At 43.5% G+C, this 23,915-nt stretch overlaps 1 pseudogene; it reads left to right on the forward strand.

Moving 5' to 3' along the window:
• Nucleotides 1–18,122: 18,122 nt before the first annotated feature.
• On the forward strand, nucleotides 18,123–23,604 carry LOC114705735 (annotated as a pseudogene).
• The last annotated feature ends 311 nt before the right edge of the window (nucleotides 23,605–23,915 follow it).

Below are 23,915 nucleotides of genomic sequence, written 5' to 3' on the forward strand. Positions count from 1 at the left end.
CTGAAGGTCCTTGAAGAAGCAAAGTGAGTTAGATATGCAGGGATTTTTTTAAAGTAGAATATTTGTATGAAAATGTATGGAGGGGATGGGAATGTAGTAACAGCCCAGGGTGGAGCACTTGCCTGTCATTCATGAGGCTCTCGGTTCTATCCCCAGCATTGCCAAATCCACAACAGCAGCAGCAGCAAAAACAACAAAAAAAGCTGTGTGTAGAGGAAGGTGGCACATGAGATTCGTTTTCAGTTCAGTATATAGAGGAGAGGTCTCATGGATAAGGTCTCTAAACGGGGAACAAACGCCAGTCACAGATGATGGACACCTGTACATCACTACTTGGCATACCTCTCCCTCTGTTCATATGTGGACATGAAATCCCTCCTGGTGGAGCTTACCTGGGGCAGACATGTAGCCTAGAACCAAGGACTTCCCCGGGCTTCCCCAGGCTTCCCAAGGCTTCCCAAGGCTTCCCCAGGCTTCCCTATTCTCATGCAGTTGGGCTGGCTGCATTTGTATTTCTGAATTTTTCTGCAAGGAGTTGAGGTAGGAGTCTTCCTGACCTCCAAACATCCCAGAGGTATTTTTGGATGTTTCCTCCTTAGTCTTTGTGCCTAGAAGTTTGTTGCTGTTAAAGGAGAAACATCCATTTGTTCCTTCCGGTTCCTTTAACTCTCTTCTGCCTCCTCTCCCCCCCAACCCAGGCTCCCTTGCTGTGTGCTTGCCCGAGTGTGAGCAATACCACACTATTCTCTCCTTCTGAAACAATTGGAATAATTGGCTGAATCTCTTGGGCCTCTCAGAATGCGGTTAGCAGAGCTGGGGTTTGGAAGATTCCCGCCAGTACTTGCTTAATCCTCCTCAGATTTATTTCTCCTCATGATACCCTCCCTCTCGTCAATGTCATATGTAAAAATACTTCTAACCTCATCAGAAACTGGGGCTCCTCAGGTCCTTTCCCTGCCAGGTGGTCAATAATTTAGTACATGCTTCCTCAGCAATTTCTAATCCGCCAAAAAAAAAAAAAAAAATTGCTCCCGAGCAAGTAGCTACTCAGCTGGGATGATGGTACACCATGGACAATTTCTAATGTCTTCAAGGTCCTCTGCAGTTTTTAACTTCAGAGAAATTTTATTCCTGTAACAGTTCCCTGACACTGTTAAAGTATAGTTCAAATCCCTTATCCATGGGGACCTGCTGACTATCCATGCCCTGTTCTCCTCCACTCCAAGGCCGTGTGCTAACATTCCATAGTGAGAGCACAGTGGTGGAGTTTATCATTATCTCTTTTGATCAAGTTTCCTGAAAATGGTCATCAACTGGATATACTATCTCGCAGCATTATTTCCAGCATGTGGAAGACTGAGGCAGGGGGATTGTCACTAGTTCAAAGGCAGACTGATCTACACAGAAAGTACTGCTAAGCCAGGATACACAGTTATACACACACACACACACACACACACACACACACACACACACACACACACCACGCAGGGGGAGGGGAACAAGGAACTGTGTTGTGTTCTGCCTTCTTTGTCTTTGGCTGAGCCAAATAAATAAAGAGGAAATGTTTTACAAGGCATGAAATAACTATGATGCTAGGATAGGTCCATGTTGGAAAATGAGGCCGAGTGCCTCAGTTCCTAGATGGGATAAGGGGGGTCCTCTTGGGCTGACTGTTTCCCTTCAAGTTAAAACTTCTTTTTGTTTTGTTTTGAGACAGGGTGTCAAAAAACAAAAACAAACAAACAAAAAAAAAACCTTCTTAACTGTAGTCTATTAGACCTCAGAGATAGGCCTCTCTGAACAATAGTTCCAGAGTTCACTAGATGTGATCTTTTCTTGCTCATAATTGGAAAGTGTAGTACTGCAAAATATTTTGGATGAGCTACGAATGCATTTAGCTCAAGTAAAAATAACTTGGCTAAGAGTAGCTTCAACCATATGGCTTTATCTTCTACCAATGACTACAGAAGTTTCTGGACTATTTCAGCAGCTATAGCCTTGAGCTTATAGATGTATCTAGAACTTTCCTGTTCTCTCTTAATGGTTCCAGATGGTTACTTTAGCACCAAACATGTACTCTTCATGGGACTGCGCCTGGGGCAGGGGTCAGAAGAATGACCAGACAATAAGACAGAGTAAGGAGTGAGCAAAAGAAAGAAAGGGTTATTCTTGGGACCTTTTCATTCCATTGGGGAGGAATTCTTCTCTAGAATTTTCCAGAACCTTCTTACTGGGCTGAATGAAACCCATATCCCATTCCTAGACCAATAACTCTCAGAAAGGTGGTATCTTAGGGATTGACTAAGAACCCACCTGGCATATTGCCACCTGAACCAAACTGTGCATTAGTCTCTGTGATGGTTACTACTGAGTCACTTGACAGGATCTAGAATCATCTATGAAACAAGTGTCTGAGCATGCCTGTGAGGAATTTCCTTAATTAATCAAAGTTGGAAGACCTATATACTCAATGTGGGAGATACCTTCTGGCAGCAGCCCAGACAAAAGGGCTCCTCCTCCTCCTCACCCCTCCTCTTCCTCACCCCTCCTCTTCCTCACCCCTCCTCTTCCTCACCCCTTTTCTTCCTCACCTCCTTCTTCCTCACCCCTTTTCTTCCTCACCTCTCCTCTTCCTCACCCCTCCTCTTCCTCACCTCTCCTCTTTCTCACCCCTTCTTCCCCACTCTTCCTCTTCTCTACTCTTCCTCTTCCCTAATCTTCCTCACTCTTCCTCTTCCCCACTCCTCCATTCTGCTTCTTTCATCCTCAGTTAACGAGGCAACACAAATTGTTTTGTTCCTTCCAGGGTGACTGAAGGCCACTGGCTCCAGGGAGTCCTCCAAGCCTTCAGCTCCCGATTGAGAAGGCTGCTGAGTTCTCAGTCTCTTCCTCATGGAGAAGGCTATTGTTGGAATACACAGACCATCACATGGAAGCCGATCTAAATTCTCTGCTAAGATACATCCCTTTTACGGGTTCTGTTCCTCTAGAGAGCCCTGACTGATGAACTAGCCAAAGGGAAACGAACAAAGAGCAGCATTCGGAGTAGCTGCAGAGTTGGAGCTGGTATCTAGCAGGCACACCACATCATGAGGGTGTATATTTTTTAGACTAAGCAGTGCAATTCCTTAGCCTGTGTTGAAGACTTTCAAAATCAATTTTAGCGTAATAAGGACGGTTGGGTTTTTCATGCCGGGTTCCCGAATGGATCCACCCAAAGCATTCACTGCACAGCTGTGAATCACAGCAGTTATTCCACCCATCACACTGTAGAGACAGGGCACTGAGTTCCACGGGGCTCGGAGTTCTTCACCCGACAACGCTCTTTATTATGCTTGTTGTGTAAAAGACACTCCAGCAATAATTTCTGCTCAAACCAATGGGACGAATTTCATGTTCTAGATGAGCCAATTTAGGCCCATGAGGAGAAATGGAAATTTTAATGTCATTTGTTTCCAGAAAAAGAACTACAATTTGGGCCTTCTGGCCTGTGACTTGACTTTCACTTTCCTATTTTCACACCCCACTGATTCAAAAGAAATATATACAGAGAAAATTATGTGGGGACGCAGCAGGCCAGGCTCTCACTGGAGCAGCACGGCCCTGCTGCCTCCTTAAGGTCTGAGCCAAGGTTCTTCTTTAATATTTTTTAATGACTTGTACCGTGAAGCCTTAAATCCCCCAGTCCTAGGACAGTGATAAAGGGTGAGAAAGGCCTTGGCGTTCCCATGTTGTTTCCTGCTGGCAGAATACCTGTCTTATGAGACCACAGCTGATTCACACTTTTAACTCGCCATTGTAACAACCACAAAGTCAATAAAACATAGCGGTTTAGTCATAGGGTGATGTCTGGAGCCACGCTGCCAGGCTGAAATCTCAGCTCCATCTGCAAAAATATCTGCTGTCCTTGGGAAGTTGTTAACACCTCGCTCTGCCTCAATCCTCCCCATTTCTCTCTTCTCTTTTCCTTCTTCTTGCTTCTTCTTCTCTTTATCTCTACATAGATGAACAATAATTAACTCAGGAGACTGTGAGGATTACTCTACCTTGTGCATGAAAACCATTAGAACAATATATAACATGTAAGGAGACAATATCGAAACAATGTTAACTAAAGAATGAGATATTCTATTTAATTTATCTTGAAATTTTATTAATAGTTTCAATATTTAATTGATGTGATTAGAGTCATAGCATATGATACTAACAGGGCGCCATCTGATGATGCTTCTGCCTGTATACATTTGGTATGTGTAAATAGCATGTGATGTTTAAACTAGGTTAAATGTACATGCACATACTCTGAAGCATCTCTTGCTTATACTGCAATTATTGGCGCCCTTCCTTCCAGGCTTCCGAATTAGCACTAATCCCTACCTCATTGCCACCCTACTTTGCGATGCATACTGAAACTTCTCTCTCTCTCTCTCTCTCTCTTCTCTCTCTCTTCTCTCTCTCTCTCTCTCTCTCTCTCTTTTTCTCTTCTCATTTTGTTTTTTGAGACAGTGTTTCTCTGTGTAGCTTTGGAGCCTGTCCTAGAACTTTCTCTGTAGACCAAGCTGGCTTTGAACTCATAGAAATCCACCTGCCTCAGCCACACAAGTGCTGGGATCAAAGGTGTGCGCCTCTACCACCCGGCAAAACCTCATTCTCTTATCTGACTCCAGTTCAATTTCCATTGATCAAGTGAAATGAGTTTCAGAATGAAAAAAGGAGATAAAAACCAGAAATGTAAAAATGGCATATTTTCCAAAATATCTTATTTACCAAGATGAGTAAACATTCCTTTTCAATTTTATCACATTCAAGAAACAGTTCGGGCCTCGATAATACACACACAGATGGTTGTCATATGCCATTTCATGGCTGTTCTTTCAGTTCTGTGGCTCCAGCCGTCCAACCATTCCAAGGGCTGAGGAGGTCCTTCTGCAGGCAGAGGGGAACTGAGTGCTTAGGGAATTTCTAATAGGCTGGCATCTGTGCGTCTGGAGGCATGTCTGGAAGCAGGACCTTCTCCTTCACCCAGAAATAAGGAATGGGAAGTTCTAGAGCAAGATTCAGCTTAGCTTTATGGAGAATAGTGATACCTCCTAGAGAATCTTATCTGGCTTATTCTCAAGAAGCTTTGCTCTGCCCAGTGGATTTTGTGTCAGACAAGTGTCCTACTAGAGAGTGACAAGATTCAAGCCACCCCACCAGAGCCATTTGTAGGTGCAGAAGAGACTAGGGCCTATGTGGCTAAGGTGTTAACTAGCACAGGACAAAGGAAAAAAAAAGAGCATCTCATCACTCCTCTGCAGCACAGAGTTCCTCAGAAACTCTTGTCTTGGTACTCACCTTGGCCACAGTAGAGGTAAGGGTCAGTGAGCTGGGGCAGAGGTTTGAAGAGCCCTCCTGAGATTCTGACACATTGCCCGATTGAATATTCATCCTTGTTCACATTCAAGACCAAAAAAATTCATGCTCACTGCTTTTACAGCTACAACCCACATAATGAGTCCCATATACACGGCCATTTCAGATCTGAGTACCGTTGCCTCAAACCTCCAGTCCAAGCTACAGAGAGACATTGGCTTCATTGTGCCTCTCACATTTGGGAGATATTATGTACAGCTAGTATTCCTTTGATCTAAGCTTTCTTTTGCTAAGATCATAGAACTTGACCTATACACGCTTTTCTTATTTCATTCAATATCAAGCCACATGCACAGAAGATTTTTATCCATCAATTACATGGAAAACTGTCAACAGGCAGGTCTGTTTTTCCTGGGCTTTTGAAGAACATGGAACCCAATGGACTCAGATTAAATATTGAATCCACTTATTTCTCAAGGTGACTGTGTTTCCTCTCTTCCTGCACTGCACTCAGCTTCTCGGATATTTGATTAACCTCTTTCCCTGCTGTGCTCGGATTCCCAATATAGCGTGTATTTTTAAGACTCAATTTTACTAGGTATTTTACGCAAAGCCAACCGCTTCACTCAAAGTGCAGTTGGATGCATTTTGACAAATGCACATACAGTGAGGTCACTGCCATATCGAGCTGAAGGACATTTATATAACTCGCAAAAAAAAAAAAAATGTTTTCAGGCCTTCTTGCAGTCCAACTCACTCTGACTCCCAGCAACACCCTGTCCCAGCACCAAATGGTGGTCAGCAAAAATTAGTTTTTCATTCCTAAAATTTTATGGGAACAGATAGTGTTTACAATTTCTCATTTTCTTTCTATGCCTGTCTTCTTTTATTAACTCAGTGCTTTTGACATTCATCGCATTCTGTACATATGAGCCTTTCCATGTATGAATAAACTACCTTCTGTCCATTTATTCACTGCCAATGAACATTTAGATGGCTTCTACCTTAATGTTGTAGGGGAAAAAAAAACACTGAAGTATTTGAGGGAACATACATTTTCATTTATCTTGGGGGAAATCCCAAGAGTAGAATGGGTAGGTCATGTGATTGTATGTTTCATGTCTCAGGAAACCATTGGACAACAGGATCATGCGTTTGATAACATCACTCATAGTATAATAAAGTACTGCTTATACTAATCTTTGCCAATAATTAGAGATATGTGTTTATAAGATTTCAAATGGTTATAAAATAGAATAATGTTATGACTGACAACTATAGAATTCTCATTTGGTTCTCTTTCATGTTTTCTATATCTCCACTATGGCTCCTTGTTTTAATATATTATAAAAGAATTTTTCTTTACCTCATTGTACACATGTTCAACAATGACTTTCTTAAAGAGTTTTTTTTTAATTGTATGTACTTTTGTGTGCCTGTGTATAGGCATGTTCACGTGCGTGCAGATGCCAGCGGAGAACCGAAGAGGGCATTGTTATGTCCTGGAGCTGCTAGAGGAGGTTGTGAGCTGCCTGATGTTGGGAACCAAACTCAGATCCCGTGCAAGAGCAGCACACTGTCTTAACCACTGTGCCAACTTGCTGAACTTGTATCTGCTAAGTCCAATGCCTGGATTTCTCTCAAAATCATCTTGTCCTTGAGAGTGGGCTCACTTTCTTGGTTTGTTTAGGTGAGGTAATTGTGAAGTATATTAAACATGACTATTAAGAAGTGGTAACTCTGGGCTGTTTTCTTTTTTCATGGAGATTATTTGTGCTTTGTTTCATCAAAATGCTAACGTAATTAGATTCAGACTTCGACTCTCTCATTCCCACGGGCAGGTGAGCATGCCACAGGAATCCAATTTTTGGCCTTTTGTGGGGATGCTCCAATTAGTCTCGCACGTGTGTCTGTCAGGGACTCTCCAGAGTACAGAACAGGTTTGGAATCAGGATTAGAGGTTCTCCCCTTAGCATTCTTATTTTCAGGGTTCCCTCTTGGCATTTGGGGCTGGAGCTGTTTCATGTTCTTTTCTTTGCTCTTTATCACGGAAAGAGAGAGCTGCTTTTGCTCAGTGTTCAGTGCCCTCAGGTAGCTGCTGTTTGTGTTTTGTGCAATGTGATGTTCTTGGCTGTTAAAGGGGAGGGCCACTCTAGTGGAAGACTTATGTCATACCCAAACACAGTGCCCTTACTCATATTTATTCTGTGAAAACGCACATCTCTTAAAGCCTCTCCTCTTAATTTTTTTTTTCAGTTCTATCTGCCACTTTCAACTGACTTACAGTGTTTTCAAAAATTAAAAAACAGTCCTACTTGGACTATACACACTTTTAAGATAATCTCATGTTTTCCCTTCGGTAAGCTAGCCATGAAACCACCACTTCAAGATGGATGCATAGACAACTGAGCCTGTGGCTACAAAAAACAAGGAAAGCAGAGCATGTAACCCTGCATAAACATTGCTGCATTTCAGTAGAAAATGACAACCTTTAGGGGGTTCATGTTCTGGTGACTGTCTCTTGGCCTTGATCATGCTAAGCAGGCACTCTACCACTGGGCTCCATCCTCTGACTCCCATATGATAGGTTTTAAATAATAAGGCTTGGGGCTGAAATACCAGCAAATGAGGTCAAGGCAATGGCATTAGCAATGATTTTACTTATGAGTGAGAAGTAACCCAAATTATAAAATAGTTATTCTGCAACTGAGGTAGGAAAAGTCTTCACAATATGATAACTGGGTACCAAATAAAGGCAGTAGGGATCTGCCACTTTAGACAGGTAGGACAGATGACAGACAATGATGTGAAAAAGAGAGAGAATTGAAGCTCCAAGTTATAGTATGATGGTTAGTCTCTTCTTTCCCACAGGAGATCTGTTCCAAGATCCCATGGTTGCCTAAAATTGTAGACAGTACTAAATATACCATCTATACACATACACATAAATATGTATACATATGCAGACTTCCTTGATTCCTAGGCATGTGTTTCATTTAAATCATTGTCATGGAATGTGTTAAATCTTTAAAACTAATCTAAATAGCATACATATATACTCTACCTCTGTCAATGCCTCTGAAAGCTTGGCTCTGACAATGACAAGATGTCACCTGTGCTGCCCAGGCCCCCACTGCACCTCTCCGCAGTGGTGGCCCTCTCCTGCCCATGAGGAGGTGACATTTTTCTAATTTTTGTGTTTGTCACTTCTTCCTATTTATTAGAGTTTTATCTTCTGGACATTTCTTTTTAAAACAGATTCATGTTATCTTTATTTATGTGTATATGTGTGCACAGTGCCTGTAGGAGCCAAAAGAAGGAGTCACAGGCTGTTGTTAGCTGTTGGGAGCTGAACCCTGGCCTTCTGCAAGAACAGCGACTCTTCATAGCAGCTGAACCATCTCTCCAGTCCCTCTTGCAGACATTTCTATTTGTGTATCTCACTGCTACCCTAAGCTTACACACCTTCAGTCTTTCTTAGCCTCCAGACTGCATCTGAGTACTTATACCAGTCAAATCCCGATGGCTTTAGTCACAGAGTAGCCTAGAGTTCATTCTCTGCCTGATGTTCTTACAGCAACTTTCCGACCTCAGTCCTTGATGGCGCCCTTTCTGGGGCTGTTAAAAAAAACTACCTAGCAAGTTCCTCAGCCCTCAGCCATCAGCCCTGTCTTCTGCCATGTCACCAATACAGCCACGTGAGTAACTTACCCAGGAACACAACTGAGCATATCACTTCCTAATTTGGGATGTGTCTTGCATGGAGTGACAAGTACTGGGATACATGAGCTCAAAAGCATGAGAGCTAGGCAGTACCGTCATTGCTCCCCCTGGCCAGAGCCCTTCCCACTCTTGGTTCTCTGCACATGATACATGCTTTTCTTTCATCCATGCCTGTAGTTTCCCCTACCCATGTCTCCCTTCAGCTGGTTACTGCCACTGTGGTAGCAGGCTTTCTTGGACCAGCAGCCCCCAAATCATGATGCCGAGACTTATTGTCAATTATGAATGCTCAGCCTTATCTTAAGCTTGTCCCACTAGCTCTTATATCTTAATTTAACCTGTTTCTCTTCATCTACACTCTTACCTTGGGACTTGTTAACTCTCTTTCATTCTGTATGTCCTACTTTTCCCACTTCTTCAGTGTCTGGTTGTAGATGTATCCAACCGTCTTATTAAATAAGAAACACAGAAACAATGTAAAAGAGAAAGCCAAGAGGTCAGAACTCAGAGCTAAAATCTCACCCTTCCTCCTGCTGTCCCAGCTTCCCAAAAGAGAGCTATTTCCTGGATGTAGATCGATTTTCCAGTCATTCTGCCTTCTCATTGTTTGTAAACCCAAACACGTGACTGTCTTGTCACTGTCTGAATGTACAGCCCCCTAGGTCTTAAAGGCATATGTCTCCAATGCTGGCTGTATCCCTGAACACACAGAGATCTATGGGATTAAAGGCGTGTGCCACCACTGCCACACTCTGTCTATGGCTCTAATAGCTCTGACCCCCGGGCAACTTTATTTATTAACATACAATCAAAATCACATTTCAGTACAATTAGAATACCACCACATCTGGTTGGCTGGCAGCTGCCTGGCTGGCTGGCCCCTGGCATCTCCCTTTCTTTCCCCCTTGTTCTCTTCTCTCCCCTCTCAAGCCTAGATTCCTCTTCCTACTTATTCTCTCTGCCTGCCAGCCCTACCTTTCCCTCTACTGCCTAGTTGTTGGCCATTCAGCTTCTTGTTAGACTAATCAGGTGCCTTAGGCAGGCAAGGCAACACATCTTTACATAGCTAAACAAATGCAGCATAAACAAATGTAACACACCTTTACAGGGTTAAACAAATGCAGCATAAACAAATGTAACATACCTTTACATAGTTAAACAAATGCAGCATAAACAAATGTAACACATCTTTACATAGTTAAAGTACTATTCCACGGGACACTCAAGAGTCCATGGAATCTTCACCTCATCTTCTTCCTATCTCTTGCATAGACTTTAATGTATGGTGTTGACAGGGTTAGTTTATTTGTCTGCACCCTCTAGTAGATATCATCTAGCTGGTGGAAATTGTTGTATTTATTTTTACATTTGACACCAACCAGTACAGTGCCTGGCTCCTGTTGCTTTCCTCAAAGATGAAAACATGACAGCTCCATCGTAGGAGGGTCACTTCAGGTATTTCATGAGACCCTGAGGAGTGTCTCAAGAGTAACTTTCATGTTCTCATCCCCTGTCCTCTCTTTCCACTACCAGCCAAGTCTCTTTGAATCAGAGAAACGGCTGTCACCCTAGAGCACAAGAGACTTTCCATAAACGCAAGCATTATCCAAAATTCTGAACACACTATAGCCTGGAATGTATTCCTGTCCTTGTTAGTGGCAAAGGTTCCCTAAAGCCCAGGAGCTGTCCCTGTCCCTCAGCCCTCTCTGCCCCCACAGGACTGGCTTTCTCATCCATGGTCCCAGTCAGTTTTGCATGATCCTGTCTGCAGAGCTGGAACTTAATGTACTTGCATGGCAGAGGTGTCTTCCTTCTGGACAAAAGCCATACATTGTTTCAGACCATGTGAGGCTGATGGGGACAGCTGGAAGTTTTCAGCATCTCAGGAATGCTTGTGGTATGCTAGAGTTCCCCCAGAATCCCTTTCTTCTGCACTGCCCTTAGGTATCTGAGCACCTTTTCTAGGTGGTTTCTTGGTCCCTGGCTTGACATCCAGCTTCTGTGCTAGGTCCTGAGAATGGCTGCCATGCCCAGGCAGGGTGAAGCTGCTCACCTCTTCTCAGCATCCCTCTCTCCCCAGTGATGCATTTAAGGTTTTCCAATCTCCTTGTGCTAAGAATAATTAAGTAAACCCAAGGAAAAGTTCAAGTTCTCAAAGCCTGGAAGGGGGATTAGCAGAAAGAGAAAGGGAAAGGTTTATTTATGAAGTTTAAATACTACTGTACCAGGAGGTCAATGTTCTAGAACCAAAGGAAGGAAGCTACTCTGTTACAGAGAAGTTTGAGTTGGATTTGGCTGCAGTGGTTTTTGCTGGCAAGTTCCACCATGCAGATGTTTTCCTACTTTGTAGCAAGAAAGGGTGCCATTTACTAAGTTGTTCTGGAAGGGTGGCAGAGATGGTAAAGGATTTGACCAACAGATTCCATGTCCCAAAGGGAATCCCATGACAACCATATCCTGTGCATGGCATTATCTGGGTCTGCAGGACTCCTGGTGCCATGCTTCAGCTTCCAAATGGGGTGGCAAAGCTGCCACCTTCGTTAGAAGCTTTCAATGCACCCCATACAGACAAGTGAGCTGCAGCTCACACCATATGGGTGACTGATAATGCAACTTCCCCAACTGAGCAGTAGGCCCAGATGGAAGGACAGAGGGATGCTGAGTACATGGTACCTGCCTTGGAGAGCAACACAGCAGCCTGTGTAGCTAGAAGTTCCTCAGGGCTCAAGTGCACACTTACAAAAACCACAAAACATGCCAGAGAGTTTGCCTATTGAGGGCACAAGACAGTTTGACAGCCAGCTCCTTGCTTCCTTGCTGGGGAGGGGGTGATTTGGCTGTTTGGAGAGGAAGTCACAAAGGCTGACTGTGAAGTAACTCAGGGTTCCAGTGCCCTTGACATGTGCAGTATGAGCTCAGCTTGCACAAGGTGATGAACTTTCCAGAGCAAAACTGCAAGTTTAAGTTACCAATATCAGTCGTAGAGGGTTGCCATTTTAAGTAGATAAGAAAAACACACGAACACCTGATACGAACCCAGATTTGCAAGCACAGAAACCTGCTGTGGAACTATCTTTGTACGCTGTAAATATGTTTTATTCTCATTGGTTAATAAACATCTGACTGGCCTATAGCTGGCTAGGAAGACATTGTGCAGGAGAGCCAGACTAGGAGGATGCTGGGAAGAAGAAGGACAGAGCCTGAGATGTTTCAAGCTAGATACAGAGGAAGCAGGATGGGCAGAAAATTAGGTAACAAGCCATGAGCCACATGGTAAAACTTAGATAATAAATATGGGTTAATTTAAGTTGTAAGAACCAGTTAGTAACAAGCCTGAGCTATCAACTAAGTATTTATAATTAATAATGTCTCTGTGTGGTTATTTGTGAGTGGGCTGGCAGGACAGAGCTGACTAGCAGTTTGATGAAAAACTCTGCCATCAGAAACCTTGGTAGAAATCCTAGATCTACCAGGAAGGATAGCCAGTGACCTTGTCTGACTCATCTGCTTAATGGCTTAGCAATTATGGTCTGATCACTTGTTTTTAAAATTAAATGACTATTTGTAAACACAGGGAAAGTGCACACAGAAGAGGCAGCCATAGAGGGAAACCTTGCTCACTGTCCATTGTCCTTCATCGCTAGTATCCATCACCTGAACTTGTGCAAGAATTGAGTTCATTTGCTCCCACCCCAGATTTATCATGACCTACCAGGACCCTGCTGGGCTCCTCACACAGCCCATGAACATTCCAGGCAGGAATGGATTATTGCCTATGCGGCTAGAACAGAAGTGTTAATGTGGAGGTGCTACCTATCCATTTAACAAAGGCCCCTGGCTGCAAGGCTGGTTAAGCCACAGATTTACCTCACTTCCTCCTGACCACTGTGAGGAGCTTAAAATAAAGAGTGTAAGAAAGCGCTCTCTTTGTTTAAAACTGAAGAGTCTGTGCTGGAGAATACGGAGTAGCCTGTCAACTTTTCTTGGGGTGAAGAAGCATTTGATAAAAGAAGATGAGAAAGGAAAGGAATCAGAAAAAGAAAAAAGAAGGGAAGGATGGAAGAAATGAAGGAAGGAAGGGAGGGACGGAGGGAGAAAAAAGGAAGGATGGGGGCTTATGTCAGGGTAATACACAATGTACTCCAATGAAAAAGTGCCTTGAATTGATGGTAGAGGAGAGAAAGAGCGAGCCAGCCTCATGTCATGATGATCTGCTCTAGAAGGAACAGGCCACCTGTTAAAGGGCTGGTGGTGTACCTGCTGGGCCTCTTGCTGGGACTGAATGAACTTGAAGAAGCACAGTTTCAGGTATTCTAGAAGTCCTCATGCCCTGATGTAGGAGCTGAGCGTGAGAAAGACACATGAGAAATTAATTCTGTGCTTTACCTTGGGGAAGGGCGTTGGAGCTGGGCTGTGTGCTTGGAGACAAGGAGGGCGGGTTGCAGTGAAAAGTGGGACACTTAAGTATTCCAGGGTTGTCACAGTCTAGAGCAGAGCTCTGAGAACACAGGGCAGCAGGGAGCTTCCCTGGCTATTATTTACATCTAATATTCCAAATACCCAAGACTCAGCAGCTGGAGAAGGAGAGACGCAAGAATTATTGCTTCTATTTTTCAGATGGCAAAAACAAGTGCAGGCATTATGAAAATCACAGAGTATTAAAAATGGAAGGGATCTTGGTTACATATGCTTAGCAAGGAGGGTTGCCACACATGGAGACCCACACATATCCAAGTTCTAAATGCAGACAGAAATGGGGAGCGAACAGACAGAAAAAAATATATAAAACAGCAGAGGGATGTAAACAAACCCAAAACCCTGAGCCTCTTAAAAATCTGCAGCAAGGGAGTTTTAAGACGCCTGAAATCAAAACAAAGGGAGACAAATGACCTTCAAGGTCGCCTGACCCAGACCTCTCATTTTATGGATTAGGAAATGGGAGTCTCTATTATATTTAAAAGCTTTTCATCAATGAAATGCATTTCGTATTTTCTGTAGCTGAGTGTAGAATTATTTCCACTTTAATGTTTTGGATTGATTTTTTTTTTCAAATGGGCTTTTATCACAGCCCTGCTGACCTCCCAGAAACCAATTCTACATTAGAGTGGTGCAGAACGCCTCTCGAAAAAACTTAACCTTCAGGGAGCCATAACTTCACACAGTCACAGAGCAGTCCCTGGGCTGGGACCACCATTCTAACTAACACCCTCCATTCCCCCACTCAAATGATATCTTTAACCCTTTCATCTCTTCATCAAGCTGCCTGGAGTTTTCCTAGTCTTTATTTTTGCTCAGCAGCTGGCCCGGGTACCAAGTGGGAGGAGTCACAAAAGCAGCAGACTTGATGCTGACTGGTCCTGAGATGTGCCCCAGAAATAAGACAGAAGACTCCTCCTGCCCGCCCTTGGTGGTTGCTGCCTCCAGTCAACTTTCTGTGGGCGTTAACTGCATCTGAAGCCCCTGAGGCAAAAAAGAAGGAAATCCGCACTGGGCAGGGACCCTGCTCCAAGTAGCCTTCTTCCTCCAGAAAGCACAGCCCGGAAGTTCCTTCCAACAGTTGTGCCGCAACTCTGCCTGCCAGGGTCGTCTGTATTCTCTCCCATTTCATGACTTTTTTAGTCAGCTTTCTCTATGTGACCGGTGACACCCACCTTGATCAGAAGACAGGTAGTTTATAGAACTTGGAAGATGTTCCTGAAGGGCAGAGAAACGTGACACATTCAATGGCCGCTGTCTCATCCCTGTACTTTGGATGCTCTACCCCCCCCCCCGCCCCCACCCACTGCCCTCTTGGTTTTCTTTGTCCCTCGTTCTTCAGAGCTTCCCTAGTGAGTTAAAAGCTCAAAAGCCTAGGATTCTGGCCCAGACTCCTAGGGAACGCAGGTAAACACAAACACTGAGTGGCTGGGCCACTGGTCTTTGGTTTGTGCTCATCAGGCTCTCTAAGAATAACCCAGACTCTGTGTTGCTTTGGATTTTTTTTAAATTTTGCCACCAGGACTTCATTTGAATCTTTTGGAAAAGAACATCCTGGTATCAGTGTTTCTTTTTACCTTTGGTTATACAGGGTGAGTGGATCCAGTTCCCACTAGAGCCCAGAGGGCACGTGTGATTTGATCTGGCCAATCAGAACACTGTACTCCGGGGCAATGGCTGGACAAGAGCAGTCACATGTTTCAAAGTGAGCCAATGGGGGAACAATAAAAACTCACACCGGGACCTCCTGGTGAAGAGCGTGCGGTCTCCCTCACTGCACTAAGGCCCCAACCTAGACAATGTAGCAAAACAACCTACATGTTGGACTTACCATCCTAAGGGAAAGAGATCCTGTAAGCAGGGAAACAGAGTCCAGGATAATGATGTGACCAGTCTTCCCCACCTCCCCTTGCTGAGCTGAGGCAGAGACCCTAGCCTTGACCTTCTCTTGTGCTAAGCCTATTTACACATAGTTCCTTTGTAACCTGTAGCATCTTGGCTGACATACAGAATTCTTCTTGCCTTGCATGTTTTAATTTGTATAGTCCATCCTTTAGTTCACAGCCAGGCTCTATCACAAGACTTGTTTTGTTGTTGTTGTTGTTGTTTGAGTTTTTTGTTTGTTTGTTTTACTAAATGTTGAGTGTTTTCAAAACAGTGTTTATAAGGTTTAAGCAACAGTGTTAAGTCAAGCATATTATTTGTCAACACAACTTAGGGGAAAAAAAAAAAAACCCTGACTTCCTTTTACATTTCCCTCTAGGCTTTTCCTAGATTCTGAATCTTTCCTTGAACCCTACCTAGAGGTAGCTATAAGCTTGACTTTGGTCTTAGGGTTACATGTTTGTTTGTTTGTTTTGTCTTTTTTTTTTTTTGGGGTTTTTTTTTTTGAGACAGGGTTCCTCTGTGTAGTTTTGATGCCTGTCCTGGAGCTCACTCTTCAGACCAGGCTGGCCTCAAACTCACAGAGATTCACCTGGCTCTGCCTCCTGAATGCTGGGATTAAAGGCGTGTGCCATCACCGCCCGGGAAGTTACATGTTTTTAACTTGGAGTATTATCATGTACTCAAAACCTAATGTATTGGAGTCTGTTTGATTTGACTTTGTTTACATGAAGTCACAGTGTTTGTGTTCTTTCTTGACTTGAATTTTAAACCTGATTGTCCATTCTTAGATTCTTCCATTTGGGTCTTGTGGCTGTGGAACACTTGCTTTACATATCTGATGTGGGCAGTATTGTTTATCTCCAGGTTTGTTTGCTTACTGCTGCAAACATTTCTGCTATAAACGTTCTGGGATGGGTGTCCTCACGCATGTGTGTAGGCTTCTGGAAGAGCCTGTCTGTCCTAGCTTACCAGTAATTTCAAATTTACTGAACGAATAAAGACTCTTCTTTAGGCTGGCTCCATTGAGATACATATCTATAAATGGAGTGTATTTTCCCCAATTTTTTGAAACTAGATATTACCAATCTTTACTGTTTGTCAGTAATGGTGGCTGTGCATTTATCTACCTCATCAAAGAGTTTCAACTTACATTTTTTTTCTGATTTATGACATCAAAATCATAACTTTATCACAAGAATTTGATCAATGCTACCTCTGAAGGTAAAAATTGAACTGCACATTAATCATCTTTTAGTTTTTAAGTGAATACACAGCAGATTTATTGAAGTAATTAATCAATGAGAAATCAACAATGAAGCTGGATAAAGCGATGTATGGAGTGAACAAAGGGGAAAAATGCCTGAGAAGGTTTGTTTCCCTAGTGAACTTGGTAGGCATCCCACAGCACAGTAAACGCAGTGCTCGGGTGTTTCTCCACTCTCCTACAGAAGTCCTCGGATGTCTACAAAAAGAAAAAAAAAGGCTCTGCATTCCCGTCTGACAGAAATCTTTCTACAAGTTGTATTTACCCACACAGAATTGAGAATCATCCTGCTCCCTAGTAAGTCAATGAAAAACACCTCAAGAGCAATGGTTGGAAAGGGTTTTTTGTTTTGTTGTTGTTTTGTTTTGTTTTTTTCCCAGGGTCACGTCATAACCATTGTAGGTTTGGTCTCTACTGAAGCCACTGATCTTGCCTCTGAAGCAGCCCACAGAGGCCTTGATGAAAGCCAGCAGCTGCTGGCACAAGGCTTGATGAAAGAAGGTCCCTGTTGATAAGGGTCACTTGCTGTGTTCTGACAAAACTCCATCAACTTACAACATTTTAAAGAATTTCTGCTTGGATTATGAAACGCTCTAAAAATTAGTTTGGATCACAAAAAAAGCTGGTTTCATGAGGGAATGGACTTGGTTCATTTACATAGTTGCACAAAACCTGTTAATATTAAAAAGTCACCGTTGATATTGTTAGCAAAATGAGAGAACAGTGTGGCTCTAAGCAAACTGTGTGTGTGTGTGTGTGTGTGTGTGTGTGTATGTGTATGTGTGTGTGTCTGTCCATATATTTGTGTATACATGTTTATATGTATGCATACATGTGGGGGCAGAAGTCAACCTTAAGTGTTGTTTCTCAGTAGCCATCCACCTTGACTTTTAAGACAGAGTCTCTCACTAACTTGGATCTCACTGGCTCTCTGATGAGCCTCAGAGATCCACCTGTCTCTGGGACTCTGAGTGGGCACCCCTACATCCAGCTTTTTATGTGGGTTCTCAGTATCAAACACAGGTCCTTATGCTTACAAAGCAAGCACATTGCCTCCTACAACTAGATCTCCAAAATCCAGGAAATTAACTTTTCCTTGGAGAAACCCAATGTTTTCTACCTTTTCAGAAAGGGGCTTTATTTTGTTTTATTTTTTCTTGTAAGCTAGGCCTTGAAAAACAAACTCAAGATATTTTTGCCTACCATTTGTGCCACAAGGTCTGTACATGTGGGCGAACTACTGTCTTCTCTGTCAAGACTCCTGGAACCTGCAGACAGCCTTCCTCTTCATCTGTAAAGGTCAGCAGCTTCGAGGTAAGGTGCCATGTCCTTGAATGGCTTGGGGCTAAGAACCCTGCCTAGGGATGCTGATGATGGATGGACAGATACATAGACATGGAAGAGTCAGGATCACATGGTGCTGCTGCTGCCAGTGCAGCATGCTGAGGAGGCAGCAGCCAAAGGGACAAATCTTGGCTTCTTTGAATGTTACCCTTTTTTTGAACAACATAACCCGAATAACCCAGCAGTTATATTTCCCATGTGCCTGGTAATTATATGTAAGCAGGTAAAACTGGTCAAAGGAGAAGCCTTTGCACTTTTACCCAGTGGCTTGGTCACATCTTCCTATGCCTGTTTACACCAATGACTTCCCCCATTCTGGGGGGGAAGGCATTTTTCTAACTACCTAGAGTCCCAGTGGGCTCTGTACGAATATTTGGGGTAGGTTCCAGCCCTCCAGTTTAGACAGGATTTACAATGTCACATGGATTGCCAACACATGTGCCTGACAGTAGCCCCTTAAAATGAGAGCAGATATAATTGGGACCTACCTCCTGGGAGCTTGGACCTACAGTAATGATAGCACAGATGTGGCCCAGTTAAATCAGCACAACCTAGAAATGCAGAAGGCTTCATATCAGATTGGCTTTTCTGGCTAATATTGCAAAATTGATCCTTGATGAGCTCCAACCCCTTAACTTGCTAAAACGTTGCTTGTGTTTCTCTGGTCAAAAGGCTGCCATGACCATCTCCCTTCTTATCATCATTCAGTATGGTGTGAGCACTGCAGTGAACTGCCCCTGGAATAAGTATGAAGGTCAGCCCTGAACATGTAAGAAATAAGAAATGGGAGACCCAGGGTGCGAGTGAAGTCCTGAGTGAGTGTATTATTTGGCATGGGCTCCCAGTGCAGCTGCTGGAAAGGGCCAGCTCACCACGCTTCTGTGGCCCACACAAGTGAGTAGTCAGGTAGTCCCGTTGCCAGCCAGAGCTCCACAACTGTGCATCTATCACCTGGCCACCAATTGTTCTTGTCAGATGTGACAAAAAGCTGTTAAACCAAAAGCAAATGTGGGAGCTCTGGTCTCTCGGCTGTGTATCTAACCCTCAATTTTTCTCCATTTCTTTATTTGTTTATCTATATATCATCCATCTATCTGTTTGTCTATCTATCTATCTATCTATCTATCCATCCATTCATCCATCTACTATCTACATATATATGTAGATATGTATATATCTACATATATATATCTGTCTATCTATCCATCCATCTACTATCTACCTCTTTATCCATTCATCTATCTATCTATCTATCTATCCATTTTCCAAGTAGCCAAATTCCTCATTCCTTTTCACTAGAAACCAAGGGCCTACCTCCCAAAGACAGCCCCAAAACTGATGAAGCTGCAATGCCTCCACCCCACTTCCATGGTTTATCAAAATTCTCCCCAAAGCCCCACAGATAACCCTCGTCTCTACATGTCGTGCGTTAGACCTGATGCTTAAAGTTCCACGCCCCTCCTTTGCCTTCATTTTTATCTTTTCCTTTGCCTTTACTTTCATGTTTCTCTCGGGAGCATTCCCTGTTTTGACCAATTCAAGTTTCCCATAGTCAGGTGTTTTAGGCCCATGGTTCAAATCCCTGTTCAGGTGTCACTTGCCACACTCTGCATGGCTCCAAGGATCAACCTAACTGGGGCAGTGAGGGAATGAAGAAATGACACACAGACAAGCTGCGATTAGGTGGGCGGGGCTCTCTAATGGAGAAGTTTCAACACCCTGGATGCTCAGCGTGCTTATTTTAGACATGTAAACAAGGATGCAGTGCTATTATATGTAGATGAGCAAAGAGTTGGGATTATTGTATACAGCTGAAGAGGGTGGCAGGTTTATCTAGTGTTAGTAAGAGCAGTCTCCATAAGGGACCTAAACGTCCAGGGGAAGAAAGCTATGGTGGACATTTCCTGCACATGCTGTAAACATCTACCCAAGGACCAGGAAGAAGCCTTGCCTTTTCCCTTGGATCTAAGGCATTGGAGTTCTTGGCATGGCCATGCCCAGGTCAAACAATACACATTCACTCAGGACTTCACTCCTTCCCTACAGCAAGGGGCAGTAAACTTTTTTGTAAAGGGATACATAATAAATATCTTAAAGTTTGAGGATCATGAGGTCTTTGTGGCAACTCCACCGACAGCATGTAAGTTAATATGCATGCCTGTCTTCTGATGAAGCCATATTTACACAAATAGTTGTGAGCTTTGGTCTGCAGGTTTGTGCTTTGAATCTTGGGATAGTCTGTCTCTAGCCCAGCTTTTTTTAAAATAAGATATCCTGGGAGGGAAGACCAGATCAATATTCCAAGAAAAAGTTATCATTTTAGCAAAAGGGAATTGAGTTTTAGTTTTGAATCAATGAAAGTGTCTTAGTCAGGGTTTCTATTGCTGTAATGAAACATCATGACCAAAATCAAGTTGGGGATGAGAAGGTTTATTTGGCATATACTTCCACATGTCTGTTTGTCAATGAAAGATTGAGACAGGAACACAAGCAGGGCAGGAACCTGGGGGACAGGAGCTGATGCAGAGGCCTTGGAGGGGAGCTGCTTATTGACTTTCTATGGCTTGCTCAGCCTGCTTTCTTATAGAACCCAGGACCACCAGTCCAGGGATGGCATTACACACAATGGTTGGACTCTCCTCTATCACTAATTAAGAAAATGCACTACAGGCCTCCGTAGGGCCCAATCTTATGGAGGTATTTCTTTTCAGTTGGGGTTCCCCTCCTCTCTAATGACTTTAGCTTATGTAAAGTTGACATAAAACTATCCAAGACAGTAATATTTGATACGAAATGGATCATTGTCCTTTAAAAAACTCTGGAATAAAGTCATCAAAACAGTGTCACCTTTAGCAGAAACCTCATGTTGTATTAATTGCATTTTCAACCATTCTAGAATCCAGGCAGAGTTCTCTCCTGAAGCAACTTGTGCTTTCTTATTTCTTACTCATGTTTACATTCTAGAACTATAAAAACAGTGACATTATTTGTTTAATTTGTAAACAAAACTGTTCTTTTGCCCAACCAAAGTACTGCACTAACTTTCATGCTAAATGGCATCATGGCACCTTCACTGCTCTGAGCAGCATTCCATGTTAATGCCAACGTTCCACCCAAGCACAGAAAATGTGTAGGACAAAGGTTCTCAATCTGTGGGTCGAGACCCCCACAGGTCTAAATTGACCTGAGAAAGTGTATCCAGCAAATCAGATATTTACGATTTCTAACAGCAAGATTACAGTTATGAAGTAGCAACAGAAACAGTTTTATGGTTGGGGGGGTCACCACAACATGAGGAACTGTATTAAAGGGTCATGGTAATAGGAAGGTGGAGAACCACTGATCTAGGAGGTAAGTGACTACTCTGTTGTCAGCTTGTTAATGGACTTGAAGAGCTTGTTTGCATTTAGAGTTTGGACACTGCAGGTCAATTTCTTTTATATACCTTCTGCCTTTTTAGAGTGGCAAAATGGACACTTGTTAACATTGAGAAGTATAGCCACCCTCTGACACATAAAAAATAATATTTGGTGGCAATCCATCACACAAAGAAATTACCAAGTATCCAGGTTGTCAAATATTACACATTAAGCAAGTCAGTTAATAGTGTACTAAGAACTTAATATTAACTAATTGATTTTTTGATTGTGCTTAAACTGGCACACTGCAGAACACAATTCCCTTTGGTACAAAGCACTGCCACAGTGTTCTGTTTTTCACACTGTAATACATCTCTCTGAGTGACATAAGTCCCTCCAGTAAATATGCTTAACCAGAAAAATTTAGGAAGGTTAGGCCAATCAGTCTCTTAACTAAGAAATAAAAAATTTGAAGCTCCCGTCTGCTGTGGGATATTTTGTATGTTAAATGTGTTGCTCCGATTGGTTAATAAAGAAAACATTGATTGGCCAGTAGCCAGGCAGGAAGTATAGGCAGGACAAGGAGAGAGGAGAATTCTGGGAAGTGGAAGGCTGAGTAAGAGAGACACTGCCAGCCGCCATGATGAGAAGCAGATGTTCAGATACCGGTAAGCCACGAGCCACGTGGCAACTTATAGATTAATAGAAATGGGTTAATTTAAGATAGAAGAACTAGATAGCAAGAAGGTTGCCACAGCCATGCAGTTTGTAAGCAATATGAGTCTCTGTGTGTTTACTCTGTGTGTTGGGTCTGAGCCATTGCGGGACTGGTGGTGAGAGAGATTTGTCCTGACTGTGGGCCAGGCAAGATCAGAAAAACTCTAGCTACACAGAGCTTTATTTATCTTTAAGAAACAAAAGTGTAGGCTCTTTGCACCTCCCTGTTCCAGAGACAGTCTCATCTTTCTGTGCAGAGCTAGTCTCATTCCTGAGACACAATGGTGAAGGTCGAGTGAACGGATTTGGCTGAATTGGATGCCTGGTTGCTAGGGCTGCCTTCAAGTCTGGCAAAGTTGATATTGTTGCCATCAATGACCCCTTCATTGACCTCAACTCTATGGTCACATGTTCCAGTATGACTCTACCCATGGCAAGTTCAACGGCACAGTCGAGGCTGAGAACGGAAAGCTGGTCATCAACGGGAAGGCCATCACCATCTTCCAGGAGCAAGATCCCACCAACATCAAGTGGGTTGATGCTGATGCTGAGTATGTTGTGGAGTCCACTGGTGTCTTCACCACCATGGAGAAGGCTGGGGCCCACTTGAAGAGCAGGGCCAAAAGGGTCATCATTTCTGCCCCTTCTGCTGATGCCCCCATGTTTGTGATGGGTATCAACCATGAGAAGTATGACAATTCACTCAAGATTATTAGCAATGCTTCTTGCACCACTAACTGCTTAGCCCCCCTGGCCAAGGTCATCCATGACAACTTTGGAATTGTGGAAGGACTCATGACCACAGTCCATGCCATCACTGCCACGCAGAAGACCATGGATGGCCCCTCTGGGAAGCTGTGGTGTGATGGCCGTGGGGCTGCCCAGAACATCATCCCTGCATCCACCGGTGCCGCCAAGGCTGTGGGCAAGGTCGTCCCAGAGTTGAACGGGAAGCTCACAAGGGCATGGCCTTCTGTGTTCCTACCCCCAATGTGTTCATTGTGGATCTGACATGCTGCCTGCAGAAACCTGCCAAGTATGACGACATCAAGAAGGTGGTGAAGCAGGCATCGGAGGGCCCACTAAAGGGCATCCTGGGCTACACTGAGACCAGTATTGTCTCCTGTGACTTCAACAGTGACCCCCACTCTTCCATCTTCGATGCTGGGGCTGGCCTTGCTCTCAATGACAACTTTGTGAAGCTCATTTCCTGGTACGACAATGAATTTGGCTACAGCAACAGGGTGGTGGACCTCATGGCCTACATGGCCTCCAAGGAGTAACAAGCCTGCCCTGGACCACCCACCCCAGTAAGGACAGCAAGAGAGACCCTCGGCTGCTAAGCAGTTCCTGTCCCATCTCAGTCCCCGATACTGAGCATCTCCCTCACAGTTTCCATCTCAGACCCCCAGAACAACAGGAGGGGCTTAGGGAACCCTACTCTCTTGAACACCATCAATAAAGTTCACTGCACCCCCCCCCCAAAAAAAGAAATGAAGTGTAACACATTGCTCATTTTTGTTACACTTGGCGTCAGAAGGTAAATGGATGGGCAGCTCATCATTAGACATTGTCCTTTCATCTCTTCCTCTTAGCTTCTGACTGAGCAGCTTTGACAGGTTTTTGTTGCTGCCCTTGTTGGGTTTAAGACTAGCATATGTAAAAATATTAAAGTTGCATACTTTGTTTTAGGAAAGTTGTGAGAATATGAGATTTAAATAGATTTACGTAAATGCCCATTAGCCAATTAGAACAAAGCTTACTCGTTTTGGCAGACTATACCATGT

The sequence above is a fragment of the Peromyscus leucopus genome, chromosome 17, assembly GCF_004664715.2.
Source record: "Peromyscus leucopus breed LL Stock chromosome 17, UCI_PerLeu_2.1, whole genome shotgun sequence".
Classification (NCBI taxonomy): domain Eukaryota; kingdom Metazoa; phylum Chordata; class Mammalia; order Rodentia; family Cricetidae; genus Peromyscus; species Peromyscus leucopus.